Raw genomic sequence first — 20,498 nt, 5'->3', positions numbered from 1 at the left:
TCCCACACTGGATAGTCTCTTGCTTCATCTCACAAGGGATGTCTTGCAGGTATTGACTTAAGTTTCCAATTTTTTGAGTGACCGAGGATGAAATTTTTCACCATGCAAGTGACTATACATTGGCTTCTCTATGTTCCGTGCTCTTCTTCAATGGATAATATTGCAACTGATTAGCAGAATTGGGAGACTTTTAATACCATCGGTATTAATTCGTGATTGATTTTATTTTAGGTATGTTTTTTCCAGTTCTGAACTCCATTTCAATCCCATACATTTTCTCTTGATTCTATCCGGTTAGGTCAATGAGGTTTACAAGGTACAAAGCTTCGCGGGGACTCATCTTATTCTTCTTGGGATGCAAAAGGGTGAAGTTAGTTGATATTCCATAATTAATTAAAAACAGGCCAGGGGGATTAGAACATGTGTTCTATCTATAGGTACTATTTGGGAGATGATCAGTTATGGTAAGTTGTAAAATTTATATATTTGGGTGATGGTTCTATCATGCTTAGTTAAAACTTGCATGTCAACAAACCATCTGACGCTGCAACTAACACATGGGTATTGCAGATAATGCGTCATGGGTACTTTTCTTCTAATATTATGATACAGTAATTCCACTTTTGGTCCAACGATCTTCTGCGAGGATTCACTAACTCTGATTCCTTTTTGTGTTCTGTAGACAATGCCTGATCCGTATTATGATACTAGATCGGTTGTTGTGGCTGTACTGTACCACATATTTAGGCACTACTATAGTCGCTTAAGTGTGCTTTTAAAAGTAAATTGTATGGCTACCTATTATTAGAGATTTAGAAAACTATGGTCTCTTCAGCAGCTTTCTTGCCAAAAAAGAAGGCCCTTCAGAAGCTACTGCATGTATATGGTCAGATTAATTATATGCATATTTTTGTCCTTTAATTTCAAATGCTTAGGAATCATCTGCGGAAGTACTGTAGATTGTAACCCTGTAGGTGCTGAACTAAATGCCAATCCAAGCAAGAGTGTAAGGAAGATAATATAGGTTTTGATCTGCCGAGAGGTCATGCAATGCTTCTCTATTTCCACTTCAGTGCAGATTTACCTCCAAAACATTGCACGGATTCCTGCACATAGTGACTGCTTTATTTTTGTAACTTCTTGCAGTTTAATTACATTTCATTTTTGTTCGCTATTAAGTAAGTTATTTGTCTTCTGGGTGGTACAAATAATTTCAGCTGATATGATGTACACATCTTCACATGGACTGTTCCAAGACACCAGAAAAATACATCAACTAGACATAAAAAACCAACTATGAACTATTTATATATACCTTTGATTTTCTGAAGCATATTAAAACAGCGTATTAATCCATCCCTCTCAGGCTATCAGCGATTTTAGCTGCCGGATTTGAAATTTTGGATGTCTCCAGCCATTGGATTCCTTATAATCCTAGACGAGCTTCTGTTCCTCGCTAGATAGAGCTAGACAGGCTGGGCCACTGCTCCGACGACAAAATCGCTGATCTGAAGTAAGATTATGTAGCAACGTATGATCAGTTAGCCTTAATATAAATTTCCATGACATTGACAAATTAGTCTTTCTTGGCTATAATATCTTTGTCTATTCAGATAAATATGTGATCTGGATGTTACTCATAGATCAATTTAATGTCATCTTAGGCCAACGCGCGAATATCAAATAGAGACCGCCGGCTCAATAGTTTTTGGTTACTGCAGGTCCTAAAGTGCAATGAAGGACTTTTCTCTTTTATATATGATGAAAAGGAGTTGCTAAGAGATAAATACTATGTCCATACTCCAAGTACTTTCCTCGGTTTATCTTTCAAGGAAATCATTTGTTCAGATTGAACCTATGCACTTCGCCTTCATAATGTGTAACTCGAGTGTGTTATTACAGGTTGCAGACTTTTAGAGTATGTATCTCAACGATTATTAAGTCTCGAATACACATACCCGACCCTTTCCTACAAGTGATTTGTAGTTTTCTGGTACCAGATCCATCTTATGACTGTCTTTACAGATATTTCCTGCAAGCGACTGTTTTAATTTTTTTATTACAGTATGTATTACATTTTAGGAATGAAGTATAACAAGTTCATTTGTTCTTCTAAGCAATAGTTATTTAATTTGCATAACCATGCGACGATCATGTAACATGTCATTTTTTATGCTTAGGATGATATATATCAGTGAAGAAATTATATATATAGCTCAACAAGAAGATGAGAGCACTGGTTCTGTACGGCCAAATGAGGCTCTGACTGAAACAGTTCTTACTAAAAAATGATTGTTATTCTGCAAAATTTGATGTATTTCTTTGGCAACCTCTTACAAAGAATTTTAAGAACACTACGGCTTTATGAAGAATCATGAAGCAAATCGTTTTTTTAGTTCCACTCTTCAATTGGGGCGAAATCCTTTTTACAAGTTACTTCCTTGTTATGCCTCATATATTTACAAAAATCATAATCATTTGGTTGAAAAAATAGACGGGCGCAGCAACGCGCGCCGGCATGGTCTAGTTGAGCTCAAAACACCTCACCTCCTGAGGCTGTTCATCCTCTATACTAGTTCATCCTCATCCCCTCGAGGCAATCCACCACAAAGCTAGAGTAGGGTATTACACCGCAAGGTGGCCCAAACCAAGATAAATCGTTGTGTCTCTTGTCCCTTGGGTTCGGAGAGCTAGGCTGTGGAATCATTGGGTCGGCAGGTCGGGGAGAAGGAGTTCTTCATAAGTTCCCAAGTGTTCGAACCTCTCAAGGGTCTGCGGAGCCCTAAATCCGACATTTGGCGCGCCGGGTAGGGGTGCGTCCAGACCTTTCTTCTTCCTGCCAGCCGATAGCCCAGATGGCTGACAATCAGAGGGCTCACACCGAGCACTAGGCTGCTTGGCCTGCCCGGGCGATGCCATCCGTCCAAGAAGACCTCCACTCTCCGCTTCAGGCAGCGCGTACACCGCCCAACTCCGCCGGACACGGGCGACGCGGGCCGGCGCCGCCCGCCCTCGCCCCTCGGCGCACGCACGCCGCCGTGCGATCTTCGGGCTACGCCGCAATGATGGAACTGCATACTCATCGGTAGCAGGCGAACATGCGGGCCGTGATCATCGTGGCACGGGAGCTACTGCGTTGCAGGCTGGCGGAGAGCGGTCGCGATGCCCTGCTGGAGCAGGTTGCTGAATTGCTCGACGCCGCCTATAGGGGTGCGACTCCTTTCTGCTCCTTGTCCACCCCTAAGGTGGTGGCGGAGGCACGTGCCAGTCCCCAACGCGCCCGTGCGCATCACGGAGCGCCCGAAGGGCTCGACCACAACAACACAACCCTCCCAGAGCTCATCCCGCCGCAACCATGGCGCCAGCGGCCAGGGCAGGCCTTAGCGGTCCTCTGAGGGGCCGCGCTCGGGCGTCGCCCCACGACCGCCTGGATTAGGCACCGGCCCTAGAAACCCAAGGCATGGGGCACCTAGGCGAAGGCTCCGGAGTAGCCGCCCCTGATGCCTACGTGCCCCGCATGATGGACCTAGAATACACGCCTGAGGAAGACCCTAGTTCGTTCCAGCCGACCTGGGCAGGAGATCCATTGGAGGTCGGGGCTTTCCATGAGCTGCTTGGAGACTTCGTCGAACCCTTCAACGACAACAACCACAGGGTACGACCAATGCCCTAGGGATGTGCTTACGCTAACCATGGACCACAGGTGAACCGGGCCGCAGTAGCAATCAGAGACCCTAGTGTGGTGCCCCCGGCAGGACCGGCACGCTGGGGGCTGCACACGCGAGGCCCGGACGTGGGGCTCCCTCGCGCCCCATGGAGCAAGGCATTGCACGGAGGTAGGTCCTCTGTCGGGGGAGCCGCCGGTGAGCCCTTCACCCCCGGCAGAGGGCCCGTGGTCACCGAGGGCGCCGCTAGCGTCCCCCTTGCCCCTTGGCCCCGTCCAGGTTTCTAGATGCCCCAACGGTGGTCGGGGGAGTGATACGTCTCCAACGTATCTATAATTTTTGATTGCTCCATGCTATATTATCTACTGTTTTGGACTATATTGGGCTTTATTTTCCACTTTTATATTATTTTTGGGACTAACCTATTAACCTGAGGCCCATCCCAGACTTGCTGTTTTTTTGCCTATTTCGGTGTTTCAAAGAAACGGAATATCAAACGGAGTCCAAACGAAATAAAATCTTCGGGAACATGACTTTCTCACCGAACGTGATCCAGGAGACTTGGACCTTGCTCCAAGGAACAAAAGAGGCGGTCACGAGGGAGGAGGGCGCCCCCCTCCCTAGGGCGCGCCCCTGCCTCGTGGGCCCCTCGTTGCTCCTCTCGTGTACTTCTTCCTCCTATATATACACATGTACCCCCAAACGATCAGAAAAGGAGCCAAAAACCTAATTCCACCATCGCAACTTTCTGTATCCACGAGATCCCATCTTGGGGCCTGTTCCGGAGCTCTGCCGGAAGAGGGCCGTCATCACGGAGGGCTTCTACATCACCATAGCCCCTTCGATGAAGTGTCAGTAGTTTACCTCAGACCTTCGGGTCCATAGTTAGTAGCTAGATGGCTTCTTCTCTCTCTTTGAATCTCAATACAAAGTTCTCCCCCTCTCTTGTGGAGATCTATTCGATGTAATCTTCTTTTTGTGGTGTGTTTGTTGAGACCGATGAATTGTGGGTTTATGATCAAGTCTATCTATGAATAATATTTGAATCTTCTCTGAATTCTTTTATGCATGATTGGTTATCTTTGCAAGTCTCTTCGAATTATCCGTTTGGTTTGGCCAACTAGATTGGTAGTTCTTGCCATGGGAGAAGTGCTTAGCTTTGGGTTCGATCTTGCAGTGTCCTTTCCCAGTGACAGAAGGGGCAGCAAGGCACGTATTGCATCGTTGCCATCGAGGATAACAAGATGGGGTTTATTTCATATTGCATGAATTTATCTCTCTACGTCAGGTCATCTTGCTTAAGGCGTTACTCTGTTTTTAACTTAATACTCTAGATGCATGCTGGATAGCGGTCGATGAGTGGAGTAATAGTAGTAGATGCAGAATCGTTTCGGTCTACTTGTCACGGACGTGATGCCTATATACATGATCATGCCTAGATATTATCATAATTATGCTCAGTCCTATCAATTGATCAACAGTAATTTCTTCACCCACCGTAGAATACGTATGCTCTTGAGAGAAGCCACTAGTGAAACCTATGGCCCCCAGGTCTATTCTCATCATATCAATCTCCATCACTTTTATATTGTTTTGCTATTTACTTTGCCTTTACTTTTTACTTTGCATCTTTATACCAAAAATACCAAAAATATTCTATCTATCAGATCTCACTCTCGTAAGTGACCGTGAAGGGCTTGATAACCCCTAATCGTGTTGCTTGCGAGTAGCTATCGTTTTGTGTAGGTACGAGGGACTTGAGCGTGGCCTCCTACTGGATTGATACATTGGTTCTCAAAAACCGAGGGAAATACTTACGCTACTCTGCTGCATCATCCCTTCCTCTTCGGGGAAAACCAACGCAAGCTCAAGACGTAGCACGAAGGATTTCTGGCGCCGTTGCGGAGGAGTCTGCGCAAAAGTCAATATACCAAGTACCCATCACAATCCCTATCTCTCGCATTACATTATTTGCCATTTGCCTCTCGTTTTCCTCTCCCCCACTTCACCCTTGCCATTTTATTCGCTCTCTCTCTCTATCCTCCCTCTCTTTCTCTATTTGCCTCTCTTGCCCGCTTGCTTCTTGTTTGCTCATATGGTTAGAATAGTTGTTTATTTATTACTAAATGGAGAAATTAAGATCTATGGATCCTCATCCACTTGCTAATCTTTTTAAGAGGTCCAATTATGATAAACCAATTGCTAGTGAGTTTTGTGCACTAGATTATCTTTATGAAGTTTTGCTTGAAATTCGTGAATCTGAAAAGTGTGATGAATTACCTCATGAAGTGAATCACGATAGATCTTTGAATAGAAAGCATGATTGCAATGATTCTATTATAAATTCTATTAATGTCAATTGTGCTAATAATATGCAAAACCCTAAGCTTGGGGATGCTAGTTTTGCTATGTCCTCTACTTGTTGCAATGATCATGATTGGGGTGATTCTTATTTTGATCTTGAAAATTTATTTAAACCCCATGATGAATATGAGATTGATAATAGTATTTGCAATAATACTGAAAGTGGGTTTGGAAGAGTGTCAACTTTAGATCCCACATATTTGGATAATGTTCAATCTTATGAAGTTTTTGATAAAAGTGGGTTTGAAGAAGTCATGACTTTAGTTAATGTTAATCCCACTATTTTGGAAGAGTGTCAACTTTGCATGCATGTGGATCATGTTGAAAATATTTTATGTGATAGCTATTTTGTTGAATTTTCTTATGATCCCACATGTAACTATTATGAGAGAGGAAAATATGGTGGTAGAAATTTTCATGTTACTAAATCACCTCTCGTTATGTTAAGATTGCTATTGTTTCTTTCCGCTTCCTTGCATATGCTAGTTTTTGCTTGCCTTGATAATTTGTTTTCCTATAAGATGCCTGTGCATAGGAAGTATGTTAGACTTAAATGTGTTTGTCACATGTTTTATTATGCTCTCTTTGTGCTTCAATTCTTGTCTTTCATGTGAGCATCATTGAAATATTATGCCTAGCTATAAGGCTTTAAAGAAAAGCGCTTGTTGGGAGACAACCCAATATTTATCCTTGCTGTAATAAATAAATTATCTAGCCTCTGTTTTGGTTGTGTATTTTGTGTTTAATTAGTGTTTGTGCCAAGTAGAACCGTTGGGAAGACTTGGGGAAAGTCTTGTTGAACTTGCTGTAAAAAACAGAAACTTTAGCGCTCACGAGAACTGCTGCCATTTTTATTTGAAGAGTGCTATTTAGTTAATTATTTTTGCATATGATTAATAGATAAATTATTCACGTCCAGAAATTTATTTTAGAATTTTTTGTGTTCCAGATCTTGCGCTAGCTACAGATTACTACAGACTGTTCTGTTTTTGAAAGATTCTGTTTTTTCGTGTGTTGTTTGCTTATTTTGATGAATCTATGGCTAGTAAAATAGTTTATAATCCATAGAGAAGTTGGAATACAGTAGGTTTAACACCAATATAAATAAAGAATGAGTTCATTACAGTACCTTGAAGTGGTCTTTTGTTTTCTTTCGCTAACGGAGCTCACAAGTTTTCTATTTTGAGTTTTGTGTTGTGAAGTTTTCAAGTTTTGGGTAAGAATTTGATGGATTATGGAACAAGGAGTGGCAAGAGCCTAAGCTTGAGGATGCCCATGGCACCCCTAAGATAATCCAAGGACAACAAAAATTCAAAGCTTTGGGATGCCCCGGAAGGCATCCCCTCTTTTCGTCCACTTCCATCGGGAACTTTACTTGGAGCTATATTTTTATTCACCAACATGATATGTGTTTTGCTTGGAGCGTCTTGTATTATTTGTGTCTTTGTTTGCTAGTATAGCACAATCATCCTTGCTGTACACACCTTTTGAGAGAGCCATACATGAATTAAAATTTGATAGAATACTCTATGTGCTTCACTTATATCTTTTGAGCTAAATAGTTTTGCTCTATGTGCTTCACTTATATCTTTTGAGCTAAATAGTTTTGCTCTATGTGCTTCACTTATATCTTCTGAGCATTATAATTTTGCTCTATGTGCTTCACTTAGATCTTTTAGAGCACGGTGCTGGATTTGTTTTAAAGAAACTATTGATCTCTCATGCTTCACTTAAATTATTTTGAGAGTCTCTTAATAGCATGGTAATTTGCTTAATAATAATATGCTTGGTATTCTAGATTTGTGAAACTTTATTTTAAGTGTGTTGAATACTAAGAAAAGATTGAAGCATGATAATTGTTTTGAGATATGGAGGTGATAATATTAAAGTCATGCTAGTTGAGTAGTTGTGAATTTAAAGAATACTTGTGTTGAAGTTTGTGATTCCCGTAGCATGCACGTATGGTGAACCGTTATGTGATGAAGTCAGAGCATGATTTATTTATTTATTGTCTTCCTTATGAGTGGCGGTCGGGGACGAGCGATGGTCTTTTCCTACCAATCTATCCCCCTAGGAGCATGCGCGTAGTACTTTGCTTTGATAACTTCTAGATTTTTGCAATAAGTATATGAGTTCTTTATGACTAATGTTGAGTCCATGGATCATACGCACTCTCACCCTTCCACCTTTGCTAGACTCTCTAATACCATGCACCTTTCGCCGGTATCATACACCTACCATATACCTTCCTCAAAACAGCCACCATACCTACCTATTATGGCATTTCCATAGCCATTCCGAGATATATTGCCATGCAACTTTCCATCATCTAGTTCATCATGACACATCCATCATTGTCAAATTGCTTAGCATGATCATGTAGTTGACATAGTATTTGTGGCAAAGCCATCGTTCATAATTTTCATACTTGTCACTCTTGATTCATTGCATATCCCGGTACACCGCCGGAGGCATTCATATAGAGTCATATCTTGTTCCAAGTATCGAGTTGTAATTGTTGAGTTGTAAGAAAAATAAAAGTGTGATGATCATCATTATTAGAGCATTGTCCTAGTGAGGAAAGAATGATGGAGACTATGATTCCCCCACAAGTCGGGATGAGACTCCGGACGAAAAATAAAAAAATAAAAGAGGCCAAAGAAGCCCAAAAAAGAGAAAGGCCATAAAAAAGAGAAAAGGCCCAAATAAAAAAATGAGAGAAAAAGAGAGAAGGGACAATGTTACTATCCTCTTACCACACTTGTGCTTCAAAGTAGCACCATGATCTGTTGGGGAACGTAGTAATTTCAAAAAATTTCCTACGCACACGCAAGATCATGGTGATGCATAGCAACGAGAGGGGAGAGTGTGATCTACGTACCCTTGTAGACCAACAGCGGAAGCGTTGTGACAACACGGTTGATGTAGTCGTACGTCTTCACGATCCGACCGATCCAAGCACCGTTACTCCGGCACCTCCGAGTTCTTGGCACACGTTCAGCTCGATGACGATCCCCGGGCTCCGATCCAGCAAAGCGTCGGGGAGGAGTTCCGTCAGCACGACGGCGTGGTGACGATCTTGATGTTCTACCGTCGCAGGGCTTCGCCTAAGCACCGCTACAATATGACCGAGGTGGAATATGGTGGAGGGGGGCACCGCACACGGCTAAGGAACGATCACGAAGATCAACTTGTGTTCATGGGGTGCCCCTTGCCTCAGTATATAAAGGATGGAGGAGGAGGAGGCTGGCCAAGGCACTTGGTGCGGCCAGGATGTGGAGTCCTACTAGGACTCCAAGTCCTAGTAGGAGTCCAGCAAGAGGGGAGGAAGGGAGAAGGAAGTTGAGGAGAAGGAAAGGTGGCCGGTCCCCTTTTCCCTAGTCCAATTCGGACTAGAGGGGAGGGGGGCGCAGCAACCCCTTGGCCCTTTCTCCTCTTCCCACTAAAGCCCATCAAGGCCCATTGCTTCTCCCGTAACTACCCGGTACTCCGAAAAATACCCGAATCACTCGGAACCTTTCCGATTCCAAATATAGTCGTCCAATACATCAATCTTTACGTCTCGACCATTTCGAGACTCCTCGTCATGTCCCAGATCTCATCCGGGACTCCAAACTCCTTCGGTACATCAAAACTCATAAACTCATAATATAACTGTCATCGAAACCTTAAGCGTGCGGACCCTACGGTTCGAGAACAATGTAGACATGAACGAGACATGTCTCCGGTCAATAACCAATAGCGGAACCTGGATGCTCATATTGGCTCCTACATATTCTACGAAGATCTTTATCGGTCAGACCGCATAACAACATACGTTGTTCCCTTTGTCATCGGTATGTTACTTGCCCGAGATTCGATCGTCAGTATCTCAATACCTAGTTCAATCTCGTTACCGGCAAGTCTCTTTACTCGTTTCGTAATACATCATCTCACAACTAACTCATTAGTTGCAATGCTTGCAAGGCTTTATGTGATGTGCATTACCGAGAGGGCCCAGAGATACCTCTCCGACAATCGGAGTGACAAATCCTAATCTCGAAATACGCCAACCCAACATGTACCTTTGGAGACACCTGTAGAGCACCTTTATAATCACCCATTTACGTTGTGACGTTTGGTAGCACACAAAGTGTTCCTCCGGCAAACGGGAGTTGCATAATCTCATAGTCACAGGAACATGTATAAGTCATGAAGAAAGCAATAGCAACATACTAAACGATTGGGTGCTAAGCTAATGGAATGGGTCATGTCAATCAGATCATTCAACTAATGATGTGATCACGTTAATCAAATAACAACTCTTTGTCCATGGTTAGGAAACATAACCATCTTTGCTTAACGAGCTAGTCAAGTAGAGGCATACTAGTGACACTCTGTTTGTCTATGTATTCACACATGTATTATGTTTCCGGTTAATACAATTCTAGCATGAATAATAAACATTTATCATGATATAAGGAAATAAATAATAACTTTATTATTGCCTCTAGGGCATATTTCCTTCAGTCTCCCACTTGCACTAGAGTTAATAATCTAGATCACATTGCCATGTGATTTAACATCAATAGTTCACATCTTTATGTGATTGGTTCACATCTCCATGTGACTAACACCCAAAGGGTTTACTAGATTCAATAATCTAGTTCACATCGCTATGTGATTAAGACCCAAAAAGTGATCATGTTTTGCTTGTGAGAGAAGTTTAGTCAACGGGTCTGCCACATTCAGATCCGCATGTATTTTGCAAATTTCTGTGTCAACAATGCTCTGCATGGAGCTACTTCTAGCTAATTGCTCCCACTTTCAATATGTATCCAGATTGAGACTTAGAGTCATCTGGATCAGTGTCAAAGCTTGCATCGACGTAACTTTTTACGACGAACCTTTTTGTCACCTCCATAATTGAGAAATATTTCCTTATTCCACTAAGGATAATTTTGACCGCTGTCCAGTGATCTACTCTTAGATCACTATTGTACTCCCTTGCTTAACACAGTGTAGGGTATACAATAGATCTCGTACACAACATGGCATACTTTATAGAACCTATGGCTGAGGCATAGGGAATGACTTCCATTCTATTTCTATCTTCTGCCGTGGTCGGGCTTTGAGTCTTACTTAATTTCACACCTTGCAACACAGGTAAGAACTCTTTCTTTGAATGTTCCATTTTGAACTACTTCAAAATCTTGTCAAGGTATGTACTCATTGAAAAAACTTATCAAGCGTCTTGATCTATCTCTATGGATCTTGATGCTCAATATGCAAGCAGCTTTACCGAGGTCTTTCTTTGAAAAACTCCTTTCAAACACTCCTTTATGCTTTGCAGAATAATTCTACATTATTTCCGATCAACAATATGTCATACACATATACTTATCAGAAATGATGTAGTGCTCCCACTCACTTTCTTGTAAATACAGGCTTCACCGCAAGTCTGCATAAAACTATATGCTTTGATCAACTTATCAAAGCGTATATTCCAACTCTGAGATTCTTGCACCAGTCCATAGATGGATCGCTGGAGCTTGCATATTTAGTTAACACCTTTAGGATCGACAAAACCTTCTAGTTGCATCGTATACAACTCTTCTTTAGTAAATCCATTAAGGAATGCAGTTTTGTTTATACATTTGCCAAATTTCATAAAATGCGGCAATTGCTAACATGATTCGGACAGACTTAAGCATAGATACGAGTGAGAAAATCTCATCGTAGTCAACACCTTGAACTTGTCGAAAACCTTTTGCGACAATTCTAGCTTTGTAGATAGTAACACTACTATCAGCGTCCGTCTTCCTCTTGAAGATCCATTTATTTTCTATGGCTTGCCGATCATCGGGCAAATCCATCAAAGTCCATACTTTGTTCTCATACATGGATTATATCTCAGATTTCATGGCCTCAAACCATTTCGCGGAATCTGGGCTCATCATCGCTTCCTCATAGTTCGCAAGTTCGTCATGGTCTAGTAACATGACTTCCAGAATAGGATTACCGTACCACTCTGGTGTGGATCTCACTCTGGTTTACCTACGAGATTTGGTAGTAACTTGATCTGAAGTTACATGATCATCATCATTAGCTTCCTCACTAATTGGTGTAGTAGTCACAGGAACAGATTTCTATGATGAACTACTTTCCAATAAGGGAGCAGGTACAGTTACCTCATCAAGTTCTACTTTCCTCCCACTCACTACTTTCGAGAGAAACTCCTTCTCTGGAAAGGATCCATTCTAAGCAACGAATATCTTGCCTTCGGATCTATGATAGAAGGTGTACCCAACATTTTCTTTTGGGTATCCTATGAAGACGCACTTCTCCGATTTGAGTTTGAGCTTATCAGGATGAAACTTTTTCATATAAGCATCGCAACCCCAAACTTTAAGAAACAACAACTTTGGTTTCTTGCCAAACCATAGTTCATACGGTGTCGTCTCAACAGATTTAGATGGTGCCCTTTTAATGTGAATGCAGCTATCTCTAATGCATAACCCCAAAATGATAGTGGTAGATCGGTAAGAGACATCATAGATCGCACCATATCTAATAAAGTATGGTTATGACGTTCGGACACACCATTACATTGTGGTGTTCCAGGTGGCATGAGTAGTGAAACTATTTCACATTGTTTTTAACTGAAGGCCAAACTCGTAACTCAAATACTTTTCTCTAAGATCAGATCGTAGAAACTTTATTTTCTTGTTACGATGATTTTTCACTTCACTCTGAAATTCTTTGAACTTTTCAAATGTTTCAGACTTATGTTTCATCAAGTAGATATACTCATATCTGCTCAAATCATCTGTGAAGATCAGAAAATAATGATACTTGTCGCGAGCCTCAATATTTATCGGACCACATACATAAGTATGTATGATTTCCAACAAATCCATTGCTTGCTTCATTGTTCCGAAGAACAGAGTCTTAGTCATCTTGCCCATGAGGCATGGTTCGCAAGCATCAACTGATTCATAATCAAGTGATTCCAAAAGCCCATCAGCATGGAGTTTCTTCATGCGCTTTACACCAATATGACCTAAACGGCAAGTGCCACAAATAAGTTGCACTATCATTATTAACTTTGCATCTTTTGGTTTCAATATTATGAATATGTGTATCACTACGATCGAGATCCAACGAACCATTTTCATTGGGTGTGTAACCATATAAGGTTTTATTCATGTAAACAGAACAACAATTTATTCTCTTACTTAAATGAATAACACGTATTACAATAAACAATGATCAAATCATATTCATGCTAACGCAAACACCAAATAACACTTATTAGGTTCAACACTAATCCCGAAAGTATAGGGATGTGCGATGATGATCATATCAATCTTGGAACCACTTCCAACACACATCGTCACTTCACCCTTAACTAGTCTCTATTTATTGTGCAACTCCCGTTTCGAGTTACTAATCTTAGCAACTGAACTAGTATCAAATACTGAGGGGTTGCTATAAACACTAGTAAAGTACACATCAATAACATGTATATCAAATATACTTATGTTCACTTTGCCATCCTTCTTATCTGCCAATCACTTGGGGTAGTTCCGTTTCCAGTGACCAGTCCCTTTGCAGTAGAAACACTTAGTCTCAGGCTTAGGACCAGACTTGGGATTCTTCACTTGAGCAGCAACTTGCTTGTTGTTCTTCTTGAAGTTCCCCTTCTTCCCTCTGCCCTTTTCTTGAAACTAGTGGTCTTGTCTACCATCAACACTTGATGTTTTTCTCGATTTCTACCTTCGTCAATTTCCGCATTACGAAGAGCTTGGGAATCGTTTCCGTTATCCCTTGCATATCATAGTTCATCACGAAGTTCTACTAACTTGGTGATGGTGACTAGAGAATTCTGTCAATCACTATCTTATCTGGAAGATTAACTCCCACTTGATTCAAGCGATTGTAGTACTCAGACAATCTGAGCATATGCTCACTAGTTGAGCGATTCTCCTCCATCTTTTAGCTATAGAACTTATTGGAGAATTCATATCTCCCAACTCGGGTATTTGCTTGAAATATTAACTTCAACTCCTGGAACATCTCATATGCTCCATGACATTCAAAACGTCTTTGAAGTCCCGATTCTAACCCATTAAGCATGGTGCACTAAACTATCAAGTAGTCATCATATTGAGCTAGCCAAACGTTCATAACGTCTGCATCTGCTCCTGCAATAGGTCCGTCACCTAGCGGTGCTTCAAGGACATAATTCTTCTGTGCAGCAATGAGGATAAACCTCATATCACGGATCCAATCCGCATCATTGCTACTAACATCTTTCAACACAATTTTCTCTAGGAACATATCAAAATAAACACAGGGAAACAACAACGCGAGCTATTGATCTACGACATAATTTGCAAAATACTACCAGGACTAAGTTGATGATAAATTTAAGTTCAATTAATCATATTACTTAAGAACTCCCACTTAGATAGACATCCCTCTAATCCTCTAAGTGATTACGTGATCCAAATCAACTAAACCATGTCCGATCATCACGTGAGATGGAGTAGTTTCATTGGTGAACATCACTATGTTGATCATATCTACTATATGATTCATGCTCGACCTTTCGGTCTCTGTGTTCCGAGGCCATATCTGTATATGCTTGGCTCGTCAAGTATAACCTGAGTATTCCGCGTGTGCAACTGTTTTGCACCCGTTGTATTTGAACGTAGAGCCTATCACACCCGATCATCACGTGGTGTCTCAGCACGAAGAACTTTCGCAACGGTGCATACTCTGGGAGAACACTTCTTGATAATTAGCGAGAGATCATCTTAAAATGCTACCGTCAATCAAAGCAAGATAAGATGCATAAAAGATAAACATCACATGCAATCAAAATATGTGACATGATATGGCCATCATCATCTTGTGCCTTTGATCTCTAACTCCAAAGTATCGTCATGATTTCCATCGTCACTGGCATGACACCATGATCCCCATCATCTTGATCTATATCAATGTGTCGTCACATGGTCGTCTCGCCAACTACTGCTCTTGCAACTATTGCTATCGCATAGCAATAAAGTAAAGCAATTATTTGGCGCTTGCATCTTATGCAATAAAGAGACAACCATAAGGCTTCTGCCAGTTGCCGATAACTTCAACAAAACATGATCATCTTATACAACAACTTATATCTCATCATGTCTTGACCATATCACATCATAACATGCCCTACAAAAACAAGTTAGACGTCCTCTACTTTGTTGTTGCAAGTTTTACGTGGCTGCTACGGGCTGAGCAAGAACCGTTCTTACCTACGCATCAAAAAACCACAACGATAGTTTGTCAAGTTGGTGCTGTTTTAACCTTCGCAAGGACCGGGCGTAGCCACACTCGGTTCAACTAAAGTTGGAGAAACTGTCACCCGCTAGCCACCTTTGTGCAAAGCACGTCGGGAGAACCGGTCTCGCGTAAGCGTACGCGTAATGTCGGTCCGGGCCGCTTCATCCAACAATACCGCCGTACCAAAGTATGACATGCTGGTAAGCAGTATGACTTATATCGCCCACAACTCACTTGTGTTCTACTCGTGCATATAACATCAACACATAAAACCTAGGCTCGGATGCCACTGTTGGGGAACGTAGTAATTTCAAAAAAATTCCTACGCACACGCAAGATCATGGTGATGCATAGCAACGAGAGGGGAGAGTGTGATCTACGTACCCTTGTAGAACAACAGCGGAAGCGTTGTGACAATTCGGTTGATGTAGTCGTACGTCTTCATGATCCGACCGATCCAAGCACCGTTACTCCGGCACCTCCGAGTTCTTGGCACACGTTCAGCTCGATAACGATCCCCGGGCTCCGATCCAGCAAAGCGTCGGGGAGGAGTTCCATCAGCACGACGGCGTGGTGACGATCTTGATGTTCTACCGTCGCAGGGCTTCGCCTAAGCACCGCTACAATATGACCGAGGTGGAATATGGTGGAGGGGGGCACCGCACACGGCTAAGGAACAATCACGAAGATCAACTTGTGTTCATGGGGTGCCCCTTGCCTCAGTATATAAAGGATGGAGGAGGAGGAGGCCGGCCAAGGCACTTGGTGCGGCCAGGATGTGGAGTCCTGCTAGGACTCCAAGTCCTAGTAGGAGTCCATCAAGAGGGGAGGAAGGGAGAAGGAAGTTGAGGAGAAGGAAAGGTGGCCGGTCCCCTTTTCCCTAGTCCAAATCGGACTAGAGGGGAGGGGGGCACAGCAGCCCCTTGGCCCTTTCTCCTCTTCCCACTAAAGCCCATCAAGGCCCATTGCTTCTCCCGTAACTGCCCGGTACTCCGAAAAATACCCGAATCACTCGGAACCTTTCCGATGTCCGAATATAGTCGTCCAATATATCGATCTTTATGTCTCGACCATTTCGAGACTCCTCGTCATGTCCCCGATCTCATCCGGGACTCCGAACTCCTTCGGTACATCAAAACTCATAAACTCATAATATAACTGTCATCGAAACCTTAAGCGTGCGGACCCTACGGTTCGAGAACAATGTAGACATGACCGAGACATGTCTCCGGTCAATAACCAATAGTGGAACCTGGATGCTCATATTGGCTCCTACATATTCTACGAAGATCTTTATCGGTCAGACCGCATAACAACATACGTTGTTCCCTTTGTCATCGGTATGTTACTTGCCCGAGATTCGATCGTCAGTATCTCAATACCTAGTTCAATCTCGTTACCGGCAAGTCTCTTTACTCGTTCCGTAATACATCATCTCACAACTAACTCATTAGTTGCAATGTTTGCAAGGCTTTATGTGATGTGCATTACCGAGAGGGCCCAGAGATACCTCTCCGACAATCGGAGTGACAAATCCTAATCTCGAAATACGCCAACCCAACATGTACTTTTGGAGACACCTGTAGAGCACCTTTATAATCACCCATTTACGTTGTGACGTTTGGTAGCACACAAAGTGTTCCTCCGGCAAACGGGAGTTGCATAATCTCATAGTCACAGGAACATGTATAAGTCATGAAGAAAGCAATAGCAACATACTAAACGATCGGGTGCTAAGCTAATGGAATGGGTCATGTCAATCAGATCATTCAACTAATGATGTGATCCCGTTAATCAAATAACAACTCTTTGTCCATGGTTAGGAAACATAACCATCTTTGATTAACGAGCTAGTCAAGTAGAGGCATACTAGTGACACTCTGTTTGTCTATGTATTCACACATGTATTATGTTTCCGGTTAATACAATTCTAGCATGAATAATAAACATTTATCATGATATAAGGAAATAAATAATAACTTTATTATTGCCTCTAGGGCATATTTCCTTCATGATCTTCATAGTAGAGAGTCTCTCATGTTATCACTTTCATATACTAGTGGGAATCTTTCATTATAGAACTTGGCTTGTATATTCCAATGATGGGCTTCCTCAAATTGCCCCAGGTCTTCATGAGCAAGCAAGTTGGATGCACACCCACTTAGTTTCTTTTTGAGCTTTCATATACTTATAGCTCTAGTGCATCCGTTGCATGGCAATCCCTACTCACTCACATTGATATCTATTGATGGGCATCTCCATAGCCCGTTGATACGCCTAGTTGATGTGAGACTATCTTCTCCTTTTGTCTTCTCCACAACCACCATTCTATTCCACCCATAGTGCTATATCCATGGCTCACGCTCATGTATTGCGTCAAGATTGAAAAAGTTAGAGTATGAAACAATTGCTTGGCTTGTCATCGGGGTTGTGCATGATTTAAATACTTTGTGTGGGGAAGATGGAGCATAGCCAGACTATATGATTTTGTAGGGATAACTATCTTTGGCCATGTTATTTTGAGAAGACATAATTTCTTTGTTAGTATGCTTGAAGTATTATTATTTCTTATGTCAATATAAACGTTTGACTTGAATCTTTCTAATCTGAATATTCATACCACAATTAAGAATATTTGCATTGAAATTATGCCAAGTAGCACTCTGCATCAAAAATTCTCTTTTTATCATTTACCTGCTCGATGACGAGCAGGAATTAAGCTTGGGGATGCCTGATACGTCTCCAACGTATCTATAATTTTTGATTGCTCCATGCTATATTATCTACTGTTTGGACTATATTGGGCTTTATTTTCCACTTTTATATTATTTTTGGGACTAACCTATTAACCGGAGGCCTAGCCTAGAATTGCTATTTTTTGCCTACTTCAGTGTTTCGAAGAAACGGAATATCAAACGGAGTCCAAAAGGAATAAAATCTTCGGGAACGTGATTTTCTCACCGAACATGATCTAGGAGACTTGGACCCTGCTCCAAGGAACAAAAGAGGCAGTCACGAGGGTGGGGGCGCCCCCCCTAGGGCGCGCCCCCTGCCTCGTGGGCCCCTCGTTGCTCCTCCGACATACTTCTTCCTCCTATATATACACACGTACCCCCAAACGATCAGAACAGGAGCCAAAAACCTAATTCCACCGCTGCAACTTTCTGTATCCATGAGATCCCATCTTGGGGCCTGTTCTGGAGCTCCGCCGGAAGAGGGCCGCCATCACGGAGGGCTTCTACATCACCATAGCCCCTCCGATGAAGTGTGAGTAGTTTACCTCAGACCTTCGGGTCCATAGTTAGTAGCTAGATGGCTTCTTCTCTCTGTTTGAATCTCAATACAAAGTTCTCCCCCTCTCTCGTGGAGATCTATTCGATGTAATCTTCTTTTTGCGGTGTGTTTGTTGAGACCGATGAATTGTGGGTTTATGATCAAGTCTATCTATGAATAATATTTGAATCTTCTCTGAATTCTTTTATGCATGATTGGTTATCTTTGCAAGTCTCTTAGAATTATCCGTTTTGTTTGGCCAACTAGATTCGTAGTTCTTGCCATGGGAGAAGTGCTTAGCTTTGGGTTCGATCTTGCGGTGTCCTTTCCCAGTGACAGAAGGGGCAGCAAGGCACGTATTGCATCGTTGCCATCGAGGATAACAAGATGGGGTTTATTTCATATTGCATGAATTTATCTCTCTACATCATGTCCTCTTGCTTAAGGTGTTACTCTGTTTTTAACTTAATACTCTAGATGCATGCTGGATAGCGGTCGATGAGTGGAGTAATAGTAGTAGATTGTCGGGTCCTCGATCCTAAGTCACACCGATCTAGCATGTAACACTTCATATCACTTTGCGGCCTCACACACGGTATTCCCACGGGTGCCACCTTACCTGGCCCGGGACCGTTTGCGCCTTTTGGCTCACGTATATGATAGTGTCGCTAGCATCCATATGACAGAGAACCCAGGCCGACATGACTAGTCGTGAACCCAAAGTGGCACTAACTTACAGGGACAGGCATACATGAATCAACCACGAGCATGTCGGTCAACAGCGTATGAATCCGGGCTGTAGCACTGGGGTAACAGGACTCCGAGAACCCGGGCTGTAGCAGGCTAGGCAGGACTCCGGATGTCACCGCGTGACATTTCCCCGAAGGGACAGACAGAAGAACGAAGTGAATCAAATGCCGGCCAGCCAAGTGTTCCGGAGCAGTAGTGCTGGGCTAGCAGGACTCCGGTGAACCGGGCTGTAGCGGACTACTATGGCACATGGAAGCACAAGACCACATTTCCCCATAAGAGAGGCTACCAGAGGTAAACAACTAGGTTGACGGATCCCACACATAGCAATACACATTACACGTACGCATAACATGCAAGTATGTGCTGTACAACATGGCATCACAACATAACTCAAACTCATATAGATAAAGGCCCAGAAGAGCCACATAGTATTCAATACAAACAGGAGTCTCATGACCCATCATTCAGAGCATACAAGCAACGGAAGCATTACATGTCTGAGTACAGACAACTACAAAAGGAAAAGACTAAGAAGCCTGACTATACACGACCCTCCCAAGGGTACAAGATCGTAGCTGGGATACAAGCTACTCGTCGAAGCCACTAGTGTAACCAACTGCAAAACATAAATAAGCAAACGTGAGTACAAAGGTACTCAGCAAGTCTTACATTAGAACTATCTACATATGCAACATTATCAACAAAGGGGGCGGTGGAGTTTTAACAACAGCAAGCCAGCTTTGACTCAGTGGCTAACCTATACTACGAGTATCAGAAACTTCTTTGAGGTGAGAAGACGCACACGAGTCCACATATTCACCATATCAATACTCTACTATGGATCCGTTCCCGTCTCCCTACGAGAAGGCCATCCATAGCACTCACGCTTATCTTGCGGATTTTAGAGTATCCACTTCAAGTTGTCTATGTACTACATAAGTCCTCCAAGTTTCCATATCCGAGGAAAACGGCTATTCGAATAGATAATGTTGACCCTGCAGGGGTGTACTTCGTCACACACGCTCTCGCCACTTATAGCCATGTACACGTCATGTACCTCGGCAACCTTCAAGCGGAAGCCGGGCGAGGGTGTCGGCCGCGACCTGACTAACCACACAAGTCTCTCGT

The sequence above is a fragment of the Triticum urartu genome, chromosome 4 (genome assembly GCF_003073215.2).
Source record: "Triticum urartu cultivar G1812 chromosome 4, Tu2.1, whole genome shotgun sequence".
Lineage (NCBI taxonomy): Eukaryota > Viridiplantae > Streptophyta > Magnoliopsida > Poales > Poaceae > Triticum > Triticum urartu.
This window is presented reverse-complemented; position numbering follows the sequence as displayed.